Below are 14,338 nucleotides of genomic sequence, written 5' to 3' on the forward strand. Positions count from 1 at the left end.
AAACATTTTTCCTTTTTGCGCGCAAATGTGAAATATTATTATATAAGTCCGTCGTTCCAAAATGTTTAGAAATCACTAAGTCGTAGAATGATGATTTAAAAAATTCTATTTCAACTATTTAATTTCCGCGTTTCTTGGAGCAAATTTACGTTTGCATTTTTTATGAAAATAGATAAAAAATATGGTAACAATGCGTGTATCTTTCATTTTTGTCCAACTTATCTAGAATTAAGTGCCTGATAAACAACGATATTTCGGTTACGTCAAGCAATATTTAATTATAGTGCACCTTTGATTACAAACATTCCAGAGGGGCAATTTCGTACGAAAACCTCGATAAGGACGACCAGAACGTACGTGCCTCCTTCAGACAGGCGTTTGGATTTTTTTAACGCACGTGCCCGAACACTTATAACATTTTACAAGCTCGTTATTCGTAAGCAACGTGATTTGCAAGTCAAACGAGGCGCATTCGATTGGTGGAGTTTTCATTGCCTCGTTTAATCGGCCATCTTGGAAAATTTAGTTCACTTTTGTGAAGAAAATATTATAATAAATATAATTTCTTAAATAAAACTTGCATAACCATATTAACTAATCACATTATAAGAAACAGGAAAGACAATTTTCGATGTGCATATTGCTAATCTTTTTTTATGTGAACAGTGAAAATCGAATGTTACAAAATTTGTTTGTTGATTCATCATACGCGCTAAATCATCGGTGAAAGATGTATGTTATTTGGGATAGGTTAAAATTTATATGTTTATTATTTCTTGAAGAAATAACATGAGACGGATACTCTTCTAATCGCAGAAGATTAGTTGCCTTGTTTTCAACGATGGATTAACCTGCGACGAAACTATTTCAAGCGGATATTATTGTTTTCATTGTACCGTGCAAGTGATCGCATTTAAGTTATTGGAAACGCCGCCAAAACAAGGAGGGCGCTAAAGTATTCTTAGCCAAGTATATAATCCTCTGAAATTCTTATCGCGCTTTTTACTTTCATTATAAAAATGGTAAACATTGTCATATTTGAATGTCAATAGAAGTCATCGGTTTTCAAAAGGTACAAATTCTACAATAGAATTCCTCTATACAGAACGGTTATTATTTTCCTTGTTCTACATACATACGTATATTTTACTGATTGTGGCATCATTTGCAATTCAGGTAAGGTTCCACTCTCTCGTGTCTTACATTCAAAAACACACCACCATTTAACCGATCTCTGAACGTGTATACACAGTAAGACTGATGGTCTTATCTGTCATAAGGGGATAAGAATAAATTAACGGAATCCTTTATGTCCTGAATTATGCCATTTATAGTCTCACTGCTGCTTTTATCCTAGATGCTTCAAAATATAAATATTATTACTATTATTACAGCATAAGGAAACGTCAGAAAGGAAATAAGAATATGCAGGATTACAGCAAGGATCAAAACACCTGTTACTCTAATGTCTTGAGGATGAAAGATGAAAATTGGCACGAACTTCGAACCTGGTAAACGATTGTTTTATGTATTTAGAAGCGTAGATTCGGCAGTGTTTGCTCTTCATGCTATTTCAGTAACATACATCTTATTGATGCATTAACGTAGGAGGCAGACGTCAGGATTCCAAGTATACACATACCCCTTCTCGTTATCATTCCGATTAAATGCGTGAACATGCGATGCATGATCATAAAATGTTGCTGATTTCTATGTATTTATATCATGTTCGTTATATTCCGTCTTTCTTCGCTGTTTAACATTTGCGTTTAATCTTGACCGATCTTGACTCTTCTAGGTCACTACATTCTTTTAATAATTTTGTTTACACAATTATTTTTACATCTTGACTGATGTTCATGTGTCAGAAAATATTTCATTTGCATTAGTCATACTTCTTTTGTAGTAACATTGCGTGTAACGTTTTTACGTTTTTCTATTTTCAATATTTATGTATACATCCTAATCAATATTTTTATTCTCTTTTAGACTAACAAAAAAAAATGCGCAACGATAAAAAAGATGCAATTAACATTATCTGTATGCAATTACAATTATCCAGATCACTCTATGAATCAGAGATAGTCTGTTTATAAGACACGAACATTGCTTTTCTTTAACTTCACGCTTTACCTTTCCGATCGTTAAAAATTCGTGGTTTTAGTTACCAAACCGATATACAAACTTTTCGCGTCATTTTTAAAATTAACTTTTAACTTCCATGCGCGCGAAATTTAAATTACGATTCGACCATCTTCGTGTGAAATTTAAATTAGACAAATCTCAAATGAGAAAAAAATCGTGCAAGTGTAAGAGGAACGAAAAAGAAAGAAAAAAAGATGAATCATTACGTAACGAAAATTCTACGATAGAAACGTTTTACTTTAACGACATCAAGCGACCTGTTCACCGAATCGAATTTTAATTAGACGCGTTGTTAGCGGGATCGTAAATTGCCGTCAAGAAATTGGTCCGCGAAATTTTTCCTTTCTTACACGCGAACGCGTTCGTTAACACGATACCATGTCAGTATGTCAAAGAGGCTTAGGAACTAATGGAACTGTTAATCCACAGAAACGGGAACTTCGTGGAAGAATGAAACCTCTGGAAGGAGAGCGACGCTAATGGCAATAGGGTTAAACCAAGATGGCGTGCAATCTTAAGTTCTCTTCAGCTACATTTAAACATGGTTTAAGCCGTACTTTTAAACAGTTATATAAATCCATCAATGAAAACTGATTTTAATTACAACTTGATATCCAGGCTTTACTGTTAGCTATAATCAAGTCGAAAATACTTCAATATTTTTACAAATCCCTTGGTATTTTAATATTATGATAATTTACCAAAGTTGAAAACGCTTCTTTATAAGCATTTCTTGATATCTTCATATTAATTAATTCTATTTTGAAATCTGCAATATTAACCTCCAATTTGAAAGTCCTCCTGTATGCTATATGTATATTTCGACTAACAAATCTAAAGCTATAACACGAAAAAATCCAATACTTAGGTTTGCGATAAAAGGTTATGTACCATAACCTCTAATTCAAAAGATCGTTAGTATGTCTTACGCTAAACACAGTTCAAGAATCCGGTTCGTACCGTTTCACACGTCGCACATGTTTTGCCCGATCGCACCGGTGTTAATGAAAAATAACAAATCGGTCGCGGAGAGGAACCGGTTTATGTCGTTGCGTCACCGAACATCGAGTATTCGTGTCTTTCGATCCAACAGCGATTTTCATTCCAGACAATCGCAACAGTAATTATTACACGTACCGATGTACTCGCACTCGCATCGACTCCAAGGTCTGTCCCACCCCACCGCCGTTTCGTCACAGACATTTTTCACGGTCAAATGGTGGGGAGCTTGTTAAACGTCAATTTAACGGATCACATGAGCCGTTTCAGAGTTACCAATCGCTTTCCAATTAAATCAGCTCCTTTAGGTCATTATTTGAAACTGAGAAACGGTTGGTAGTTGAGCGTAAGGAGGATTCGAGAAAACGGGACTTTAAATTTATGCGCGGGTAGATACATACGTGTAGGGAATATATGAAACGTTGATCTTGTCATAGTTAAGTCATACCGTTCTTTTTTTTTTTTTCTAATAAAAGAGAGAAAGAAGCGATGCATGATATTCTGAATTTTAGTAACTGGTATTCTATCAAATCTTATTAGATCTCTTGATTAATAAATTTCGATTTAGCCTTGTTCTAGATTGATATAGATATATATAGATATTGATATAGATATACTGATCTAATGGATACGCGCTTTCAGCCTGATTAATAAATTTAAATCGTACAAATGTCTTATTTAATAGAACCGGTATAAATGGAATGAAATGAAAAGCGAGTTTTGGTTGTGATAGGTAGTTGGTCTTGTTTTACAATACATCTATTAGAAACACGGCTTTAGCTATAATACCATTCTCGAATTGCACTGGAACTTCCGACTAATAAATATGAAGCATATAAATGTATTATTCGAAAGGAGTGATATAAGTAGAATGGAATAAAAGTGGAGATAAGTGTGGCTGTGATAGATACGAGTTTATGTAGGGTTTACCAATATGGTATAGAACAGTTTAACTGGTAGCAGCCGCAGTAACAGTATCCCGAGCTCTCTGGCATTGGAATGCAGTAAGAATACCAACGTGTGCCAATGAACCATGAAAGGTCCTTTCATTTCGTTGTCCTATTGTGATTGCATAATTGCGATAATTGCATCCGACAGGATCTTGTTTCAACGAGCAATGACATAGAATCGTTATTTTCCATCTCCCTTAATGGAATAAATATCTTAGGGTGTCTAGCTTTTGGATAACGTAATAAAATAACGAAGAATTCAGAACAGATAATTTGGAAAATAATTATTTACTCACTGTCAATATCTGTTGCATTTTTAATATAAAAGATAAGATATACATTCCTTTGAGAAAATAGATATTAATAACTATAAGATGAAAGAGTTAAGAGAAAATGAGAAATATTAATTGGACAATTGAATAAATACATGCTATACTCATGATGTACTGTTGTGATGTACTCTGAATAGCATATATTTGTATCCTAATATCATCCCTCTATTTTAAGCTAGAAAATATAGTATTTGACAAATCTCAGATTGACATTGAATCAGTCCAATGATTAAAGAGTTCTGTGATCCATCTCTCTTGCTCTTAGTTACTCAAAATAGAACCTTCTGATTAACTATACTGTCAACTTCCTCTGATCTCTGTTCTTGGAAAATTATTTTGTTTGCGACCTTCTGAAGAACAGTAGTAATTTTCTGAATTGTTATACTGCTGTTTCATATGAAATAAGAAAATGCAAACTAGTGATAAAATTAGAATCAAAATCTGATAATCAGTATGATCTACCTCTTAATAACTGTGAACAATTATTACATTCAAAACTTTAAAAATTCAAAAGTGCAAAAGTATTGAAAGAACCTAAGAACCGAATTTTTATATTTTTTAAGACGTAACCTACAATTTTCATCGCATTATTAAATTAGAAAAGATAAGAACGGTATCTCATTATCAATTTCAAGTAACGCAAAATCGATGAAAGCAACATGATTCAAGCAATAAGATGCCATCGTCATTGCAGATTGCATTCTCGTCTCGAAGAGAATGCATCAGTCAAGGACACCTCGCTCCAAAGAGGTATTAATCTCAACAATCCCTTCCGCTTTAACGAGCAATAAAGTTTGAAATAATGCAATACCTTCATCTAGCTGATAAGAATCCGGACTGATAACAGCCATAAGAAAAAGGTTCCTCAGCTCTTTACGTCAACCTTAGTAATTTAAATTTTCGTCTTAAATTCATTCAAAATTTATTCAACGCGGTCGATTCTTCCTGACTTGAATTCATTAAACTGTAAGATTAATAGCTTTGATTATGTCCAGGATTCTTAATTATCAATCTGTTACGCAACGAGCTTAATTGCAACCTCAGAAAAATATTCTACAAGGGAAAGCATTGTATCAAAAAAATATAATTAGGTTAATAGAACATAATTAAATAATTTGCCTAATTACGATATTATGATAGAGTATAACGTAACTAAAATTCTAGGAAAATGCTGCTTGAATATCCCAGTAAATTTTTTTCACGTAGTTTAACCACTTTGAGGTTTTATCTAAATTTTACGAGACTACTGTAATCATCCTATTACATTCCCCCATTTTAAACAAATAGTAAAAACTACCGTGTTTCTTGTTTCGTGTAACCGAGTCACCCCTTGCACACTAATTAAACCCCTTCCGCCAACTTGACCGTACATACCTATGAACGTGTTATATATCTTTTTGTAACATGGCGCGGCGAGGAATTTACATTTCTCACAGTAGGGTTCGGTATATTTTCTTGGGTTCATCTTATGTTCTATTGTAACCTAGTTTCAATTTAAAATAATAGAGATTTTGTTTTTTTCGTCAAATCTAAATTTGAATTCAAATTCAAAGATTTAAAAATTCGGTAATTCAAATATTTCAATATTCAAAAATTTGAATTTGCGATCAAGTATGATATCAATAGTATTGGCTATACAAAGATTCGTTTCTTACGAAACGTTATATTGATTTATTCCCTATTTTCAAAAATCTTGTATCTATAGCGTCTTATTCTAGTTACCTTATTATTATATATTACGAACTTATCGTGTTATTATAACCTAAAACTTTGTTGCGTTAAGAAACGATACTCATTTTATAAATCCTATAGAATCTAATCGATATTTGAACTTAGTACAAGGAAGAAGATTAAAAATTATACTAGACGTTAATAATAATTTTCTTATTAAATCTCATTAATTTATCAACTGAGAAACGAAGTATTTTATCGAATACAATACAGCCGATAAGAATAAAGAAATTGATACAAAGAACATCAATCATTTTCTGATATACCAGGTTATTTTCTTTTATTAATTATTTGAAAATATAATGACGCGAAAATAAAAAAAAGCAATAAAAATAATCTTAACATATTTGTTTATATGGTCTTTGATACCTATTATTGCGCTCTATTGGAATGTGACAATAGTTCGGTGAGAAGAATCGATATCGTTAACGAATCGATAAATCGGCGATAACAGGTCGAATGTTCAATAGGTTAGGCGTAGTTTTTTTTCGGGTTCGTTTCCATTGTTTTCGCTACGACTGATTGTCGTGGTTTTCTCACGACGCACGGCTCTGTTTCTACGTTATTAACCCTCTTCTTTTGCCACGTCCTCGTTTGAAGCCGACCAAGTATCGTCGAGTGGCGTCTTCTAATGGCGTGTACTCGACCGCCGACAATCTTAACACGCGGAGAAGTCGTAGAGAGAGAGAGAGAGAGGGAGAAGAAAAAACATGTTCGGTTACCGTGCAACGCTAATGATAACGCGCCATGCGTCAGGCGTTTCATCGGCTCTTTATTAATTTCGGTTAATCTAGTATGCTCGTTATTGATAACAATAGGGTGAAGTCTCTGGTTTCAAACGTGTTTTTTCAAAGGGGATGGTAAAAACTGAAAAGAAGAGATACAGTTAATTGCTACAGTTTTATATTCGAATTTATGTCCTCTTGAACATTGAAATTTCCAAATTTTTGGATTTTTTAATCTTCGAATTTTTAACCTTTGAATTTGCGAATTCTTGAAATGCAAGGATAGCTTTGATGTGGAATTGGTTGACGGAATATTAAACATACAAATTGCTCCTTTATGAAAGATAGATCTTTCTTTTATAAAGATCGTTTCTCAAGTGTGATCTTCAATTGCATAGGATGTTTCGAAATATGTATATACTATAGATAGCATCATTGTCTTGTGCAATAAATCTTAGACGATCGTTATCAAACTTTTAACTAAGTGCATGTACAATAAAAAAAGATTACATTGAATTAATCTCGATTTAAATCACGTTCTACTATTCTAAATTTGATTTAAGCGATTTAAATAATAGAAGATTTTACTTAGATTATTTCGAAGAATTCGAATTCAAGATAACAATAAAGAGTATTGTGACACGTAATGGGTAATTTTAACTGCCTCCTCTTATTATTAACGGAGGTACTATACATTCATCGCACAGAGTGCGATAAGGGCCAAAAGTCAACGATACAATTGACCACGCGGTCGTATGTTTCCAAGAAATGTCCTTCGAGTTATGGAACAAATGTCAGCCATCGTTTGAAATTAAAATAAGGGACCTCTCTGAGATACTTTTGTTTACTGAATTCTAGTGCGTGATCATTTGATTGCTTGATATCAAAATGACCTCCACAAATTGTCCACGACTAATACAAAAATTCGTATTTCTAACATTAAAAATTAGAATTACCATTTAAGTGCATCTTCCACAGAAATAAATTTCAAATTCGAACATTTATATTCAACTAATTTCCCATTGGTAGAAACGTTTACTTCTACCTCATACATAACCTTAAACTTGTACAACAAAAGTAAAGTTATCAACGCGACTCATTCGATACATCTCATCCAATTACATTCTATGTGTTTATTAAGAACGATGAATCTTTGCATTTCAAATTGACTAAAATTTATTTACTATAAATACGAGTTGCTTATTTTTCCAATTTCGTCGTAATACAGTTTTGTCTATCTGCGTGACGTCAAAGCTTAGAACGACAAAATACGAGGGAGAATCTTATCTTTGTAAGTTTTTTCACGTATGCTAAACATATAAATCGATTGGCCGCGTTTCAGCCGAGGAATAAATATTGTTCGATGGTTTATGTTGCACATCGTTCAAGCTTTCGACTACGAAATGTATCCCCGGCGAAAATAGAATCACGTATCTATACGTGCATAGGCGTGAGTGCATCGTGCGCGTTACGTCGTTACGTAATCGGTGCACGTGTACAACGAATGCCGAAACGGGGGAAATGATCGAAATCCCAGTAGTTTGCGCGTGCACCCGTTTTGGCACCTTCCCGACAATCCAAGTACAATCATTTCTTGGATCACTGGGAGAAACGTAGGAGCTCGTTAACACGAATTCAACACTCATACAGCCATCGAGGCTTCTTGGAGAATAATTCGTTTTCCACTAATTTTTCTTCTTTATTGTTCACAAGACTAAAATCACTGATATTCCTTGAACATTTCTTTAATATCTGTATCTGGTTAATTCTGATTAACTGTTTATAACGTGTTTAGATTTACGCGAATACCACAATGATGCTACACATGTTCTTCAACCCAAAAGTAGTCTCTAATAATCTCGTTGCTGATGCGACTATAAATAAATAAATAAGAAGAAGAATATGTAGATAGCCATTTGTTTCTCGAGTACTGAATATTAATCATATAGTTATATAATGAAATTAGGAAATTAATAAAAAGTTAGAGTTGACCAGTTTGATTTCTGAAAGGTTCGTGTATGGCGAATTCAATCTCAGAAAAACGCAGCACACGTCAGTTTAAAACTCATCTTCTAAAATTTCATTATAAAATATCACTTTTTTCCAAAAGAAAATTACCTGCGAAAACCGATTTAACCTTTCACGAGAGTACCGTCAAATATTTTTACGTGCGCCTGGAGTGCTTTTTAAAAAATATTCGCTGGACGTCGCAACCAATTTCGCCATATTTTCGCCCGGTTCTCGGGAATTAATGCCAGCGGTACTTGCACACTGCTTTTATTATTTTTTTACGAGATACAGAGGCTCGTCGGGCGGTGCAATTTATCGTCGTGCTCTGTATATTACCGGCCAACGCGTAACTTATGGCGATTAAAATATGTCACGCGAGATTACATGCTCCTGCGTGCTCGTCTACTTGCCTACTCTCGTACGTGCTGCACTTGAAAATATTTTCATTTTGTCACGTTTATCTCGGCTTCCTCTCGCGATAAAAATAGAACATTCATTCCATTTCTACATACATATATACATAGAAATACTTCTTAATCCACTGATAAACGGTTATCCAGAAATATTAAAAAAAAAGAAATGTCTGTTTCTCAGTTGATAAATAGACACATTAGATTTAAAGATGATCCGTACAAATGCTTAGAAATGTGATAAGTAGAGACATAAATGTTGATTTATCTCCGTAATTATGATAATACTAGTGATGTTGATATCCGTAATTTGTAAATAGTTTACTTTTTTATCGGCAATTCCACAATATTAATTTTCTCTGATGTCGACTGATGTCATCGCAGTATCGGTTGAAGAAATCGCTAATGCACGTAACCAGTATTCGTAAAGTTATGAACAAATACGCTCGATTAATACAATACCGTTACCACGATCTCATGACGACCGCTAAAACATATATATGGAAGTAAATATCTTTGAGGAATTCCAATGTCATGTAACTACGACATTATAATTTGCTATATATCAGCAGCTCTATGGATTAAATGCAATGTAAGGACACTGTAAAGTATCGATAACTTTGCACAACAAGCGATCAACATGGCGCTCCAATTTCGTCACGGAATTAAAGTTTTAGATCTGTATCGACATGTATCGATCTGTGTCGAGCAATTGGACAGCGTCCATCGATCTTTCAATACATTTAGCACATCGATTCTCAACCCGTGTCCCCTGGACAAGATAAAAATCGGTGATAAATAACAATGATATCGAAACGAAATTATTTTTTTTAAATCCACTTAAAATTTGTATGCTCTTTCGAAATATACAAAGTGCTCCAAACTTTTCTTATTTATACTCATTGTAACATTTCACAATGTTTAGATAGAAGAAATTGGAACACTCCGTATACAATTCTGTCTGGATTTTTATTTACCTTATCGCCATAATATTGAACACGTTTAAGAATTTAATCTGGGTCCTATTGCGCAACTGGACTAATATTATATCTACCAGCGAAATCTTAGAAGCCAGAAGTTACAAGTTATCCGTACTAATAAATTCTCTTACATAACAGCAACAAGTTTGTTAACAAAACATACGAAATTCTGCACAAATAAATTTTACAACTTACAAATCATTTGTAACTTGTCAATTTAATAATACCATTGGTTGATAGACCTAAGATACACATATAGCCAGTGTGTGCCAAACATAGAAATATAAAGATAGAGTACGCGAGTCATATGTTACGAGTCGTATGTGTAAGTGAATGCGATACAGGAACAGAAAGAGAACGTTACATAGAGTCCCCTTCTGTCCTTGTCTAATCAGCCATGTACACTAACGACACTGACGCCGCTCGTTGATCGGTGTTACATATATATATATTTACTGTATACGAACGTGTATGCGTTATTAGACAAGGACACAAGGGGTCTCTATGCACCATTTTCTTTCTATTTCTACATCACTTTCTTACGCTATACATATATATATTTAACGCGGTCTCTCTTTCTCTTTCTAACAGATATTCGTTCGCAATGGATAGGAAAGAAAACAGAGGCCTCGTTTATTTATCTCTATCTTTCTTTCAAAGAGGTTCATTTTCTCAACACGTCATTTGCGATCTATACTTCTTATACCCATGATATAATAAGTAAAATGATATCAAAATAAAAGTTAAACGCCCGTGCATTCCAATCTGTGTTGATACAAGTTTCTTTGGCTTTTAAATTCGAAATGACCGTTATTACGACATTCACGGTGAACGGACGTAAAGGGTCTCCAAGATGGCGGTCTTTTGCGAACGTCATTCAAACTAATCTGCTATTAATTCAATCTAGATTCCGTGGTACGCGATACTATGCGCTTAAATGTAAATCTACGAAGCTTAACAAGAAATTCATGGTCAACCAGGAGTGTCCCACTTTCCGGCAATGTTCAGCGCACATGTCGACGTGGGCGTGCAAGCATAACACCGAACATTCCTCGTAAGCGCAGCAACGCGTAGCGCGCCACTTTACCGAACAAAGATGCAAATTCGAGAATCGTTGCACATAATACGGCGCGAAGATCCTAAGAGACTTGGTAAAATGAAATAAACGGCGCAAATAATAAGTCAATCGAGGTGCTTGTTTGGGAAAAAACGGCGAGAATTTGCGATGGCAATTTTAAATCAACAATTTTGCGATAAACTTGTCGAGGTATATTAATTACTGTCGATAAGATATTCAATGAGGAAACTAGCTATCTATACTTTCTTACATAAGAATCGACCTGAAGTAGCAATTAGGTAGATTATCTTATTTACGTATTTTTATGTTTTAAATACTATCGTGGTGAAAACAAAAGGACCTTTATCTATCATAAATCATGAATTATTCATAATGCATATGAAAGATCTTACAGTATATACATCTTTATACACTGTAGAAAGCATAAGAATAGAATTTTATAACGTATCTATTAGTATATTAGAATATACATCATTACTATATATTGTAATAATATAAAGTATAAATACTATGCAATTTTAATATGAAATAAAACAGAATAGCGTGAATTTTTTAGTAGTCGCCATCTTTCGGTATTTTTAGCTATTACGAGAGATCATGTCCCTGACTGTGTCAATACATTTGGACAACACGGCGTTGGTACATTTGGTAACACGAGCATACACGTTCCTACTAATTGCCTTACAATGTTACACCTCGAAAATTGTATGGACACATCGATCCCTTATCTGTCAGACATGTAGGCGTACGAACTTGATACCAGAAATTCTCGGTACAAGCTGCCATGCATATAGCGTATTATTTGAATAAATAACGACACGATAATATAGGCGTATGTTTGCTTCGGTATCTTATGTGCTTTTATCGGTCAGTATCTATTTATTGCAATATTCATCGTGTTAATGTAATAAATACAAGCTGTTTCTCTTTAATTAATTAGAGTAAAATTAATAGATAATAATAGAGTAAGATATTTTTTTTTAGAATTATTTCCTAAACTTTCACTTATTTTCAGTTCATTTCCAAAAAAGAGCGTTTACGATGACTCAAGATGATTCATCCGGAAGAATGGTTGGTCAGCAACGCGAATCAGCGTCTGCGATTCTCGTCAAATTTCTCTAAATATACCAATTTTCAATGTGATCATAAATTTACGGAATATTAACGTCCAAATCGATTCTATTATCTCTATATCTATTATCAGTCATGTTGCCAACTAAATGTTCCCATTTTACGGTAAACGGTTCGTGTCTTACCTATACGACAGTTGGTGTGATACGGTGTTTCTACAAAATAGTATACACGATATTCCCGATGAAGTTTCACGCGGATCCTAGAACCACTTACTCACTGGGAACTCACTGGGAACAGTGAAAACACACAATCACTAGATCACGATCCGATAACTTCGCGAAGTTCACGAACGGATCCGATGCCATTCGTGTGACGGGAGCTAATGGTTGCGAGATGATACCCGTAACGATCGTTAAGGACAAACTTAATAATAGTAGCCGGATATTTACTATAGATCGCGAGTCGTCCAATTGGCCGGTCGGAGACGAATTCACGACTGGCGGCCACTTTGTGAATATATCGCGAGCATCGAGCCAAAATCGTCGGACGAAACACAGATTCACGGCCTATGAAAGGTATACGATATACACTGTAAAGAATGGTAACGTATTCATATAAATGCAAATATCTTGTAGATACGTATGTCGGGTTGGCGTTAAGATTAGGGTTAGCATTAGGAGGGTTCCATGTTGGTGGTTAGAGAAAGACGCTAGCCGCCCTTGAAAGAAAAGTTGCTAGCGGAAAGCGTCGTTCATGGAAAAAGACTGTTTGTCTGCTTTTATTAACTAAAACTTAAGATTTATAACGGGTCATCAGACTAACTGAACATATATTGTGAATATGCATCGACATCCGGCAATTATCTCACCCGAAGAATAGGATTTGCGTATGACGAGCCAGGGGACAGAAACCGTTAGAATGTTTACTGTCGAGTACCGCTACAACTATTTCTTTTTTAAGGAGGGTTATAGAATTTCTCCATAACTTTGTTAGACAAAAGGTTCATCCCTTCACCATAGCTTCGGCGACTGATTGTCGTCTCGAGCCAAAGCTCACCATCATAAATCTCGAACCATTACAGTCGGATTGAATGACGGTAATTGCCTAGTTACGGCTATGGTAGAATCTAAATTACAGTATTAGGGGATTTTCCTCCGGTGTCCTTCCATCTCCGACATGTATATTTGGTAAAGTATCGGCACCTCATCGGATCACTTAAAGAAAGTAGGATACTTCTGGGGAATCCCGAGTGTCTCATTCTATATTAAGTATGAGTGGAGTAATGGTATTTGATACATTTGTTTATTTTACGTATAGCGATTCGTGAAAATATTTGAGTACTTACAATAGACAACTTTGGTGAATATGCTACATAATATTGTAATATATATTATATGATATTTATTAGCATATTATTCACAATCTTTGAAACCTTAGAAACATTTTAATGAAACACAGTAATCATAAATAAAATTTTAAATTAATTAAAAAATGTATATAGAAGTACAGTATATATATTTAACATAAACGAATGCTTCATAAAAAATTAGTATACAGAATGAATAATTGCTTCAATCATACATATAATTAACGGTAAAGATGGCTTATTAACACAATGAACTGTAGTTTTTATGTATAGCTAAAAATATATTCATGATAATTATAATTATCACAATGCTAATAGAACTTCAAAATGTTCTATTTAATATACTAATATATATAAATGGTGGGATAATCACAAAATATTTTTCAAATATTTTCATGAGCCAATGTATAATGCGTTGCTGGAAAGATGACTAGTGCAAGGAATGCGGGTCTGGTATATAATATCAGAGAAACTCATTTCACAAAGTCAGTTTCAATAAATGGTGGGATTAGCGACGGCCAGTTAACGAAGCAAAACC

General features: G+C 34.2%; 1 protein-coding gene and 1 long non-coding RNA gene across 3 annotated transcripts in view; one reads left to right on the plus strand and one right to left on the minus strand.

Annotated features, from left to right (window-relative positions):
• LOC100642483 (TBC1 domain family member 1) overlaps positions 1–14,338 on the minus strand; it is a 37,492-nt gene that overhangs the window by 20,696 nt on the left and 2,458 nt on the right. Inside the window, exon 1 of one of the 2 annotated variants that reach the window (XM_012320940.3) lies at positions 12,617–12,816. The exons of the other annotated variant lie outside the window; for it this stretch is intronic. The gene's annotated coding sequence lies outside the window, so the exon portion shown is untranslated. Of the gene's footprint in view, positions 1–12,616; positions 12,817–14,338 lie in introns of those variants that run through there. 2 annotated transcript variants of the gene reach the window in all.
• On the plus strand, positions 213–4,045 carry LOC105667168. Its single transcript, XR_001099786.3, has 3 exons — positions 213–1,176; positions 1,395–1,511; positions 2,575–4,045. It is a non-coding gene; the product is annotated as an uncharacterized LOC105667168 (long non-coding RNA).

This window comes from Bombus terrestris, chromosome 3 (assembly GCF_910591885.1).
Source record: "Bombus terrestris chromosome 3, iyBomTerr1.2, whole genome shotgun sequence".
NCBI classification, from domain to species: domain Eukaryota; kingdom Metazoa; phylum Arthropoda; class Insecta; order Hymenoptera; family Apidae; genus Bombus; species Bombus terrestris.